The sequence below is a fragment of the Pipistrellus kuhlii genome, unplaced genomic scaffold (assembly GCF_014108245.1).
Source record: "Pipistrellus kuhlii isolate mPipKuh1 unplaced genomic scaffold, mPipKuh1.p scaffold_m20_p_7, whole genome shotgun sequence".
NCBI lineage: Eukaryota > Metazoa > Chordata > Mammalia > Chiroptera > Vespertilionidae > Pipistrellus > Pipistrellus kuhlii.
Window position 1 is genome coordinate 25,393,003 of NW_023425573.1, and position 12,563 is coordinate 25,405,565.

Here is a 12,563-nt window from a genome sequence, read left to right on the forward strand (position 1 = left end):
GAGAGACGAAGTCTGGGTGATGTGGGTCTCACACGCTGTCCGTGCTGACTTTTAGCGTAACTCCTTACTCGGGTGTCCCTCCAGCCCACCGCCTCCTACCCCACATTTCAGAGGAGCCTCCAAGGACATCCCACTGGCCCCTCGGGAGTCAATGAGACTCCAAGGGTCCCCTCCTGCCTCCCAGGCTTCACACCAGCCTCTTTCCTCTTTCTTCATTCCCTGCCCCAGGACAGCAGTCTCCATCCTTCTCCCTTGCGGTCCTCCAGCCCGAGTCCAGGTCCTCGGTCCTCCCAGGATTACTGCAGGAACTCCCTTCTCCCTCCAATCTGCTCCCACATCCCAGTTTTCCTGAACCCCCAACGCAGCCATTCTGCTCGAAACCTTCTGTAGGTCCTTCCTTCTGAAAAAGAACACAAGTCTAACCTGATGTTGGACCTCCCTGGCTCCCACTTGCCTTCCTGGGCCCCTCACTAAATCCTGTCACCCTCAATACCCTCCCACTCAGATGTCCCCCAGGCCCCTCTCATCTGATTGCAGGATGTCCACAGGGAAGGAGGGAACTGTCGGCAGGGAGGAACCATGAATGCCGGGACCCCAGCCTCCTCCTGCTCCCACAAACTGGACACGTGTAAACCCAGCAAGGAGCACCTTCCCTGCTCGCTCCCTCCTCTGACCAGCTCCTGAGCTGGCAGTTATTTCAGCTAAAGAGCATAACATCAGGAACTGGCAAAGGGGCCTAGAAATGTGGGCCTCACAGGCTAACACACTAGCTCCTGGGCCTCCTCTCAGGGTCTGATTCACTTGGTCTGGGCGAGGTCAGGGATGCCTTCCTGAGAGCCCCAAGCCCCAGAATCACACACTTTGAGAAGCACTGGGAGGGGTTAAGGACAAAGCCCCGGACCCAGAAAGGGTGCCGTTGAGCTGTGGGAACTGAAGGAAACTCAGCCCTCTGTTCCGTAGAATGTACTAACCACTGTTATCACTACTGTGAGCATGCAATGAGATGGAGCGTGAAGATTATTAGCACGGGGCTGGCATGTGGTCAGCACTCAAGAAAGTTGGGTGGGATTATCTCCATTTAGTGACAACTGGAAACAAAGACCTCTTCCCCCAGATTTTCTCAGGCCTGCCCCCCAGCCCCATGAGACTGGTCTTGGAAACTGGGAGTTAGGCCCTCTCAGAGCCTCCGTCAGCCTGCCTTCCCAGGAACTGCACATATAAACATAGCTCTAGGCACAGGGAGGTTTCAGGCATGCCAGGGCAGATGATCTCCAATTCCTGGGAGTAAAGGATTCTGGGATTTACCAGAGAGTTAACTACCAAGCCCCAGATGAGGAAGTCCAGTGTACCCTTTAAGACCAGGGCTGCAAAAATTTATAACAATAAAAGCCTAACATGCTAATTAGACCAGACAGCCAAATGACCTTCCAAATGACATCATTCCAGAGTCCTTCTGGATGAAGCTGCTGCGGCGGGGGCCAAGGCAGAGGTAGTTAGGGGTAATCAGATAGGCAGGCAGAGAAGTTAGGGGAGATCAGTCAGGCAGGCAGAGTGGTTAGGGGCGATCAGATAGGCAGGCGAGCAGTTAGGAGCCAGCAGTCCCAGATTGTGAGAGGGTGCAGGCTGGGCTGAGGGATCTCCCCCCCCCCCCCCCCCCGCACTGTCCTTCCCCCTACCCCCCATGTGCACGGATTTCATACACCCGGTCTCTAGTGAATAAGTAAAATAAAATAAGTCTAGGGCTGCTATCCTATCAAATGAGCAATGAGGGTCAAGGCAGCATGGCTGGGAAACATGGGGTCACAGACAACACTTAGCATGTGATTAGTGTTGTCGACCCCGCCCCCATCACTGGAGCACACACACCCACACTCACACACCACTTTGACTACTTTGCACTAACTCTGAGTGTCCTGAAACTCATTGTAGACCCTTTGGAAGTGCTCAGAGCCCAGGAAACGATGGAGACGGCCCTCTTCTCTACCTCACAGAAGCAGAAGGGGTCCCACTGGTCGGGAATTCCTACAGCTGGCTGCATCCCTCACAGCATCAGCAGCCATCAGAGACCACGTGGAGCTAAAGGGGGCCCCCTAAAGGAGAAGCCCCGGGGCCATTCATGGTTATAGCACTGTCCAGAGGGCCCTGTGTGTTCTGGCCTCTGGGCCCGAGCTCAAGACCACCATAGCAGCATGTCCCATTAGAACCCGCTGACACCTGCTGCCTCCCTACTCTGTCCTCAGGTGGCTTCCCCAGAGCCACACCCATGGTGGGGGGGGGAAACACTCACAGGGCAGGGGCTTGGAGTAAACACATCCCAGGTTTTCTGGGTGTATACCTCAATCTCCTGGGCTGGTGGGCATCTACTCAGACTAAGGGCCAGCTCCCCATGCAGCAAATCTGCCACGGGAGGGCTGCTGGGACCTCCCGGAGCAGTTTGGGGTACCTCCCAGGTGCCAGAGCAGACTGCACTAGCCAGACAGCTTCTCCTCACCCTGCTGACTCCTGTACTCCCCAGGGAGCAGTGTTGGTACCCAATTTGCGCTGGAATATTTGGTAAAAGAGTTCCCTAGTTGGGGCTTCGTGCCCTTCAAGGGATCACAGTGTGGGGGTGCAGCTGAGATGAGTTCCCAGAGACCGAAGTTTTATTATTTTCATTCTTGGAAGACAGAGACATTGATTTGATCTTCCACTTATTTATGAATTCATCGGTTGTGTTTTACATGTGCCCTGACCAGATTAAGCCCTTAACCTTGACGTATTGAGATGACACTCTAACTAACCGAGCCACCAGGCCCAGGCTGGATAGTTTTCATATAAACGAGAATAGGTGCAAGTCTCAGAAACTTGGTACATTTCTGAACAAAAGGAAGTGATTGTTAATCTTTTTCTTCAAGGCAGTGAGACAAAAATAACCTAAAGGTTTCTCTATCTCCTGGGAAGAGGGGGTTTAGAGAGAGAATCTGAAGGCTATGATTGGTGGTCAGGCCCATTTGTATACAGTTGCCGGCACTCCTTGTCCTCCTGTGGGTGATTCATTAGGATCATGCCTTCTGGCAACTCATGTTCCCAGAAAGCTTCCTTCACATGACGTGCCACTATACTTCACATTTATACTTTGGTATTACACTCTTGTAGACTTGCTCTCTCATAAGTGACATGTAAATAGTTTTCCACTCCCCTCCCTCTCCAGTGCCTATGGGTTCTCTCCTCTCTCTCTCATTTTTTGGTCCAGTACATTTTGTTTCTGTATATGACTCTGTTTTTTGAATCCACATCTCTCCTCCGTAGTACTTCTTAAATAAATGTTTACATTAGAAAAAAACAAAACTCTCGAGTCTGTTTGGGTGGAGGCGTCATAAACAACATTGGGATGAGCAGCTTGAACTGAGCAGGCCTTTATTAGGCCAAGACCGTTCTGTCAGACCATTCCGTGGGGCCCAACCTCAAAGGGCCCCACCCTGCTCCAGGCCGCTCTTTCTTCCGAGCAGGGAGGGGGCAAAGGCCTCCTCTGTGGTGAGGGGGAGCGTCTGCAGCCAGAGTGAGGATAGGTAGTGTGACTGTCCCCTCTCCCACCTCAGCTTCCTCATCTGTAGCACGGGGTCCTGTATCCTCCTCGCAGCCTCGATAAGAGGGGAACCAGCTGAGGTGGGTCCGGCGGTGGGCCCTGGATCCGTGTGTAGCCCTCGGCCCAGCCTCTCTAGGGGCGTCAGATTCTGATGTTGACAGCGGTTTTCCCTCGTGGGTAGACTAGAGTGGGGAGAGGGAAGGTAAATGCTTTTTGTTTTCAGTTAAAATTATTTTCAACAGTCAGCATGTGTTCCTTCTGTAATAATTACATGTGTAAGTTCATAGTTTCTTCATTTTAAAAGGCAGTTTCTTGTTTAATTCCGGTGGCTTGTCCCTGGACAGCCCTTTCTTCAGATCATCCACACGGTCAGGCTTTGTCTGGGCAGAACCCTTCCGAGGGAGGCGTGGGAAAACTTGGACACAGAGGTGTGTCACTGTCACCTCCAGCCAGCCACATGCCCTTGTGCACCCAAGGCCCCTCCATATGGCTGCCATTTTTTTATATATCAGCTCCAACATCTAGGAAACCTGATTTTTTTAAAAAATATACTTTATTGATTTTTCTCAGAGAGGAAGGGAGAGAGGGAGAGAGTTAGAAACATGGATGAGAGAGAAACATCGATCAGCTGCCTCCTGCACACTCCCCACTGGGGATGTGCCCGCAACCAAGGTACATGCCCTTGACCAGAATAGAACCTGGGACCCCTCAGTCCACAGGCCAACGATCTATTAACTGAGCCAAACCGGTTTCGGCATGGCTGCAGTTTTTGTTACCTGATTATTAGACTCTGTGCTGTGTCACCCCTACCACACACCTAGGACCCCCAGGCCCAGTGTGAGGAGGGAAGGGCCACACAAAACCCACTTCCCTCCCAGATCCTGGCTGCCAGGCCCAGCATGGGTTCTTCCTGGTTGAGACCTCTGGCCAGGCAGTTGAGCCCATATTACGTTCCCTGTGTGACCCCTTTGTGGGGGCAGTACCCCACCCCCAACAGTGCAGTTCTGTGGGCACTAACCAGACCTCAATATTGTTTCAGTACACCCCCAAAGAGGGCACCCTCCTCTCATTTCTCAGAGAAGGGAGGGCAGCTGGCACCCACTCCCCCTGCAAAGCCCTGCTCTTGGCCTACTGACTGACCACACACACCATGAATAGCCTAAGACAGCACAGCCCTGGCTGCATCCCCCTCTGCCCCAACTGCCTGTGGGAGCTGCGGGGCCTCATTTCTCTCACCCATCAAGTGTGGGTAGCCATCTTTTACCTGTTGGTATGAGGATAAAATTAGATAATTCTTAATTTTTTATATATATTTATTGATTTTTTATAGAGAGGAAGGGAGAGGGATAGAGAGCTAGAAACATCGATGAGAGAGAAACATCGACTAGCTGCCTCCTGCACACCCCTTACCGGGGAAGTGCCTGCAACCAATGTACATGCCCTTGATCGGAATTGAACCTGGGACCTTCCAGTCCGCAGACCGATGCTCTATCCACTGAGCCAAACCAGTTTTGACAACATTAGATAATTCTTATAGGCTCCCGGGAACCTGTGGAGTTTTTAATGACAAAACACACTCCAGAAGAATTCTGTAAGAATAGTACCAAGGACTTCCTGTCCTGAACCATTTGAGAGTAAGTTGCTGACCTGAAGCCCAGGCTCCCTGAATACTTCTGTCTTTCCTGCAAGTGGGGATCCTCTCCTCTGTCGCCACTGGCAGACATCAACATGGGAGGCATCACTGCCCGCTAATCTGCAGGCCCTTTCAAGTTCTGTCAGTTGTCCCCATCTGGAACAGTTCCCCAGTCTGCCCTTGACTTTCATGACCTTGAAATTATTTAAGATTATAGGCCAATTATTTTATAGGTAACCCCTTCAAGCTAGCTCCTGCATTTCCACATTGGCCATGGAACAGTGGCTCTATTGGTGAGCAGAACTAGGGAATGTATATGTGTATGTTTCCAACCTCCCAGAGAGAGGGAAATAGGCTTCCTCACTGTGGATGGGAAATACATTTCTGAAACACAAGTTTAACAGTAACTACCAAAATGTAGAAGTTTATCCCTTTGACCCTGTAACTTTACCTCTAGAAATTTATGGAAAATAGTAACTCCAATGCAGAGCTGAGTGTAAGAAGACTCATCTTTGTAATAATGAACAATTGGAGACAACCTCAACCGAAATATTTTGTCTTAACTCCTCAAAGCAGTGTCCCGCACGCTCCCGGAACCATCTGTCTGAAGGACCAAGTAATTGACTGCTAATTGGCTTCCTCCAGGGCCGTTAGCTCCCCAGCACTTGGAGGATGTGTCTGTACAAGAGTCCAGAGAATGTCCTTCCACAAAGCGAGAGATGACAGGCATGAGCCTGAGTTGGGACCCTTCCTCCCCAGCTACAGGTGAAATCAGAGTCAGCGCAAGGCGAGGAGACATGGGCCACAAAGGATCCTGCTAACTCCATGAAAAGGGACTCCATCAAAAGGAAATGAGCGACATAAATGATGAGACACACACTAAGAAGCACTGGACATGTGCGTGAGAGGGAGAGGCTGACCCACACATGATGTCCTAGAAAGGCATATAAGCAAGATAAGTTGCCAAGGGAAACCTTGGAACATAAGAACATAGCAACTGGGAGGGTTGGCTTCCCAAGTATGTAAATTACTGGGTGGGTTTATGCATGAAAATGGTTGTAGAACACTTGTCAAATGGGCAACAGTGGTTGATCCTAGAGACTTTCACTCTTTAAAAAAATAAAATGTTGGCCAAAACCGGTTTGGCTCAGTGGAGAGAGCATCGGCTTGCGGACTGGAAGGTCCCGGGTTCGATTCCGGTCAAGGGTACATCCTCAGTGGGAGGTGTGCAGGAGGCAGCTGGTCGATGATTCTCTCTCATCAATATTTCTAAATCTCTATCCCTCTCCTTTCCTTTCCTCTCTGTAAAAAAAGTAAAAAAATAAATAATAAATAAAAAAATAAATAAAAATAAAATGTTGGACCAGCCAGCGTGGCTCAATGGTTGAGTATCGACCTATGAACCAGATCTATGAACCAGAAGATCACAGTATTATTCCCAGTCAGGACACATGCCCAGCTTTTGGGCTCGATCCCTAGTAGGAGGCATGCAGGAAGCGTTGATGTTTCTATCCCTCTTTCCCTCTCCCTTCCTCTCTCTAAAATCAATAAAAACATCTTTTAAAAAATAAATGTTTGTGTTGTTTGCATTTTCAACAAGCAATATTTATTGGTTTTGTTAATCTGAAAGCAAAAGATAAAAATCAACTGAGTAAGTAAATAAGAAGACCTGGGAAATCTGCTGAAACCACTGTTGATCAACTAAGCGGGGAGCAGATAAGAACTAGAGCAAAGTCCCACAGGACATGACAGAGACCCAAGGGCATGTTCAACAGGAGAAAGGATGGAGATTGGAGTCACGGTAAGTGTTAGGGGGGGGTGGGTCTTTCAGCAAGGAAGGGGATGCTGGACAGGTTTGATCATTGTAGCAGGCAAGGTCTGGCCATATCTCCTGTGGACATCTGCAAATATGGCTCATACAGGCTGACAGCTTCCTCTCTCTCTCTCTCTCCCTCTCTCCCTCTCTCCCTCTCTCCCTCTCTCTCTCTCTCTCTCTCTCTCTCTCTCTCTCTCTCTCTCTCTCTCTCTCTCTCTCTGCCTGCAGATATTCTTTAGCATGATAGGACCTTCAGTATTTTCTAGTTTAGGCCAAAAGTACCAAGGACTTAACACCCCAGGAGCTACCCTCCTACTGAGAGATGGGAGTGGTTGGATAAGTATCCCATGTGGTAGGCAGCTTCCAAGATGGCCCTTGGAAGCAAGCCACCTCGGAAACGGATCCTCCAGCCCAGCCAAGTCTTCAGATTATTTGAGCCTCATGAGAGATCCTGAGCCAGAACCACCAGGTCCAGCTGCTTCTGGGTTCTTGACCCTCAAAAACAATATAATGTAATAAACGTTTACTGTTTTAAGCTGCTAGGTTTTGGAGTATTTTGTTATGAAACAACAGCTAAGTAACAGTCTCATATGTTCCTGATAGGGCTGTAAAATGATGTAGCCACTTAGGAAAAACAGTTTGGTAGTTGCTCAAATGATTAAATATAGAGTGACCATATGACCCAGCAATTATATACTGAAGATACATACCTAAGAAAAATTAAAACTTATGTTCACATAAAAACTTGTATACATGACCTGGCAGGGTGGCTCAGTTGGTTGGAGCCTTGTGCCGAACACCAAAGGATTTCGGGTTCGATTCCCAATCAAGACATATAATGAGGTTGCAGGTTCAATCCCTGGTCAGGCGCTTATGGGAGACAACCAATTGATGTTTCTCTCCATCAATGTTTCTCTCTCTCTTCCTCTCTTTCCCTTCTTTTCTCTAAAATTAAATAAAAATATATCCTCGGATGAAGATTTTAAAACAAAAACAAAACACACTTGTACGCAAATGTTTATAATAGTATTTTTAAATATAATAGTCAAAAGATAGAAACAACCCAAATGTTCATTAAGGGACAAATGGAGAAACAAAATGCAGTCACTCATACAATGGAACCATCCTATATAATAAAGAGCTAATATGCTAATTAGATCTGACAGTGAAATAACCTTTCTCTGGAACGACCTTCCAGAATGACCAATGGGCAGGGCCATGAGGGCCGAGCCCCTTGCACAAATTTCATGCATCAGGCCTATAGTTTTATACAAGGGACTTGAGTATCCGTGGATTTTGGTATATCCACAGCAGTCCTGGAACCAATCCCCCATGATACCGAGGAACAAATGTAGTTAAGTTTTAGGAAGTCAAAAGTTATGCTTGAATTTTCAACTGTATGGGGGATCGGTGCTCATAACCCCCACATTATTTAAGGGTCAACTGTAGATTCGTGATTGCTTAGGCTGAGGTGGGGTGTGGTGGATAAGAGTGATAGTTAAAAGCTGTGGGATTTGTTTTTTTAGAGGTGATGAAAATCTTCTAAAATTGACCAATGGGATAATAGCACATATCTGTAAATATATTAAAAACCACTGAATTGTACACTTTTAGTGGGTAATTTGTATGGTATGTGAATTATCTATCTATCTCTATCTATATCTAAATCTATATCTATCTATCTATATCTATATCTATATCTATATCTATATCTATATCTATATCTATATCTATATATATATATATATATATATATATATATAAAAGGCTAATATGCTAAGTGTACGACCAATCGCTATGATGTGCACTGACTACCAGGGGGCAGATACTCAACATAGGAGCTGCCATGATACACACTGGCTGGCACCATGGACCTGGCACCAACAAACCAACACTTGGCTTCCCCCAAGTGGGACACAGGCCCAGCCACCACCCCAGAATTGCAGCCAATGCTGCCACCAAATTGCAGCCAATGCTGCCAAGACCCCATGATGCAAAATGCGGACCACAGCCCAGCCCAGAAACGGTAACTGGAAACCAGATGTAGCAATGCCCAGCTTCCTCTCCCTAGTGACTAGCCTCCTTGGTGTTTCTTCAGCCCAGGAACTTGACTTACTTTATAGCCAGATGCAAACATTTTACACTTTAACCAAATGTTTGTGAAGTGTTTTCCCATGCCTCATCTCATTTGATCCTCACAGAAGTCCTGGAGTAGGTAGGTAGGAGATTTGGTAGAATACTGTTTTCTTTTCATTAGCCGGAATACAAAGATTTAGGAAGTTTAGAAACTTGACACAATTGAAAAGAATTAAGAAATGGTGGACTTTGAAAATGACTTCAGTTTTTCTCACTGTGCAGAATATAAACACTGCTGCAGTTAAATATTTTACCCTTTGTTCTCCCTGAATGATCTACAATATTAATTTGCTTTGTGTTGATATTTACTGCTGTGTTGCTGACAATTACCTGAAAGAGAAGTTGGGGTGCTTCACTAGGCTGGAAAAAGTTTAGCTAAATCAGAAAGCAGGTCTAATTAAGCAAGTTTATCTATCTATCTATCTATCTATCTATCTATCTATCTATATAAAGGCTAGGTTGACTCACACATGTGAAATACATACAAAGCTCTCACTGACGCCAATCACACACATGTATTTTGATCTGTCATTGTTGATAATGAATTTGGTTGACACTTCTATTATAGATAAAGGGTGAATAGCAATATTAAAATATTTCTTCTAATTAATTTCCTTTCAATGTGCACAAATCCATGCATCAGGCCTCTAGTATCTTAATAAAATTGTTTTAAGCACAGATACACCACAGCTTCCTTTCCCCTAGGTGGTAACTCTGAGGCATGTTTTATTCTCTCAGAAGGTCCCAGTGGAACTAAACCCATTTCCAAAGGCCAAAGCTTGCCATTAATATGAACTTCCTCTCCTTTCCTGTCTGCTTTGTCTCTTTTCTCCACCCTATGCTTTCTGGGATCACATCTCAAATAAACAACTGCACCCAATTCTTGTCTCGAGGTTTATTTTTAAGAAACCCAAACTAAAGCAGTTATCTTCTTTGGGTTGGGAGTCAAGTTCACCTGGCATGGGGCTGATTCTAAGCCCTGTCAGTTCTCTACTGGGGAGACTGTGTTCACCAGCCAATTGTCTAGAGCACATGAGTCAAACACAAGGCCCGAGGGCCAAATCCGTCCCGCCAGGCCTTGCAATGTGGCCCGCACCGCGCTGTCATCACTGCACTCCGCTGCGTTTCCATCACAATGACAGTTTATGACTGTTCAGTAAACCATTCGGCCCGCGATTTAGGCTGGATTTTAGATTTTGGCCCCTTCTCTGATTGAGTTCGACACCCCTAGTCTAGAGTGAAAGCTTGAACCAAAGTCCAGAATATCATGGAGCTGGCCTCAGTCTGCCAGCATGCCTGGTATGTGCCTGGGGTAGTTTGCATACATGCTAACCACCCCCCCCCACACACACACACACTTTCAGGCCTGGGAACTGTGGTAGGGACCATTGAACAGTCCAGGCCTGTCACTGCCCTTTACCCTACAGTCAGGCTGTGTGGGACGTGTTCATTTCCCCTTTGTCTTATTTTGCCTGTCTCTTGTATTTGGGTTTCATCTGACCACACAAACCACCAAGACAGAGAAGCAGGAGGTTATAGAGGGCTATGAGAGCAGAGTTCAGCAGACTCCCTGGGAAGGGTCTGACCCTTTGACTGTGAACTTGACATATCTGATTAACGGAAGGCAAAGATTACACAGCCAAGACTTGAAGTGACTGAGCCAGGAAGACCCTTTGAGGCCTGTCAGGGAAGGGGATCAGCGGGAGAGGCATCCTGCCCAGCGAGGCCCAGGTCACTTAGGCCATGAACCTCACCGTCTGAGCACAGGCTGAGAGTCAGAGGGGAGAAGTTTGGGCTGGACCCAGCTTCCACAGTACCTCTGGACCCGGATTGAGAAATGGATGCTCAGAACTTGATTTTTCCACAATTTCAGGCTGCTCAGCCTCAGCCAAAAGCCTTCATTTTCAAGTAAAGGATAGTTGGTGGATGTTAATGCCCACAACACTTATGCCTAGGTTTGCCCAGAGCAACAGAACAAAAGAGCCTAGGTTAGCTCAAAGTTTTCATAAGTTGACCTAAAATAAAATATATATATATATATATTTTTTTTTTTTTTTCTATATTTTATTGTGATAGTTTTATGTGTCAACTCAGTGGAAGGCAGGCCTGAGAGGTGCCGAGCTAGGCTGCAGTGCCCAGTTCCTTATTCAAATACTAACATAAATGCTGTCATGAGCCCTAACTGTTTTCTCAGTGGTTAGAGCATCAGCCAGAGGACGAAGGGTCTTGGGTTTGATTCTGGTCAAGGGCACACACCTCAGTTGTGGGCTCCATCCCCAGCCCTGGGCAGGGTGCAAGTGGGAGGCAACCAATTGATGTGTGTCTCTCACGCTGATGTTTCTCTCTGTCTCTCCCCCCACCCTTCACTCTAAAAAATCAATGGAAATAATATCCTCAGGTGACAATTAATGAAAACAAACAAGCAAAAAAAAAAAGAAAAGAAAAGAAAACCAGAAAGATAAATGCTGCTGTGAAGGTATTTTACACAAGTGGTTCACATCCACAAGGAGTTTATTGCCCTCATAATGTGGGTGGGCCTTATCCAATCAGGTGAAGGCTTTAAGAGCAAAACCAGAGTTCCTTCCAGAGCAGAACTTCTGCTCAAGACACATCATCAACTCCTACCTGAGTTCAGCCTGCCAGCCTGCCCTATAGATTTCAGATTTGCCAGCCTCTACAAATACAGATTCCTTAACATAAAATATAGATCTACACTAATAAAAGAGAAATATGGAAGCTGACTGTCACTTTGCTATGTCCACCATCCAATCAGGAATGAGTATGCAAATTAACCCAACAAAGATGTTGGTGGCCCTGCTCCCCAGCTGCTCAGGGCCTCTGAGCAGCACACATTCAGGCAAGGAGTGGCTGGGTGGGGCGGGATGCCTGCTATGCGGGGGAGAGGAGGGTGGAAATGGTTGTGGAAGGAGCTACAGGAGTGGTGCTCCACTCAGAGCAAAGACTGAAGGTGGCAGCCAGAGGGAAGACCTGGGTCCGGCATGCTGAAGGAAAACCAGTGCCGGCAGCAAGGGGAAGGAAGACTTATTGCATGTATCTCTACATGCAACAATAGGCCTCTAGTGTAATTATAGATATAGATAGATGATAGAGATAAAGATTGACATAGAGATAGAGATATTGATTTATCTATTGATTTGGTTTTTCTGGAGAGCCTTGATGGATGGACCTCAGTGGAAGGCAGGCCTAAGAAGTGCTGAGTAGCACGAGTGTCCCTCTCAGGGGAGACATTCCTCGAAGTCACAGAGAAACATGTGGGACGATTGCCATGGATCCTGCTGTTGGTTCAACTGAAATGGCCAGACATCCAAGAATAACCTTCATAAAGCTATCCCAATGCTGTAAACAGAAAATTGCAGAAACGGCTCAAAGGACTCATGAAGCACAGTTCTCAT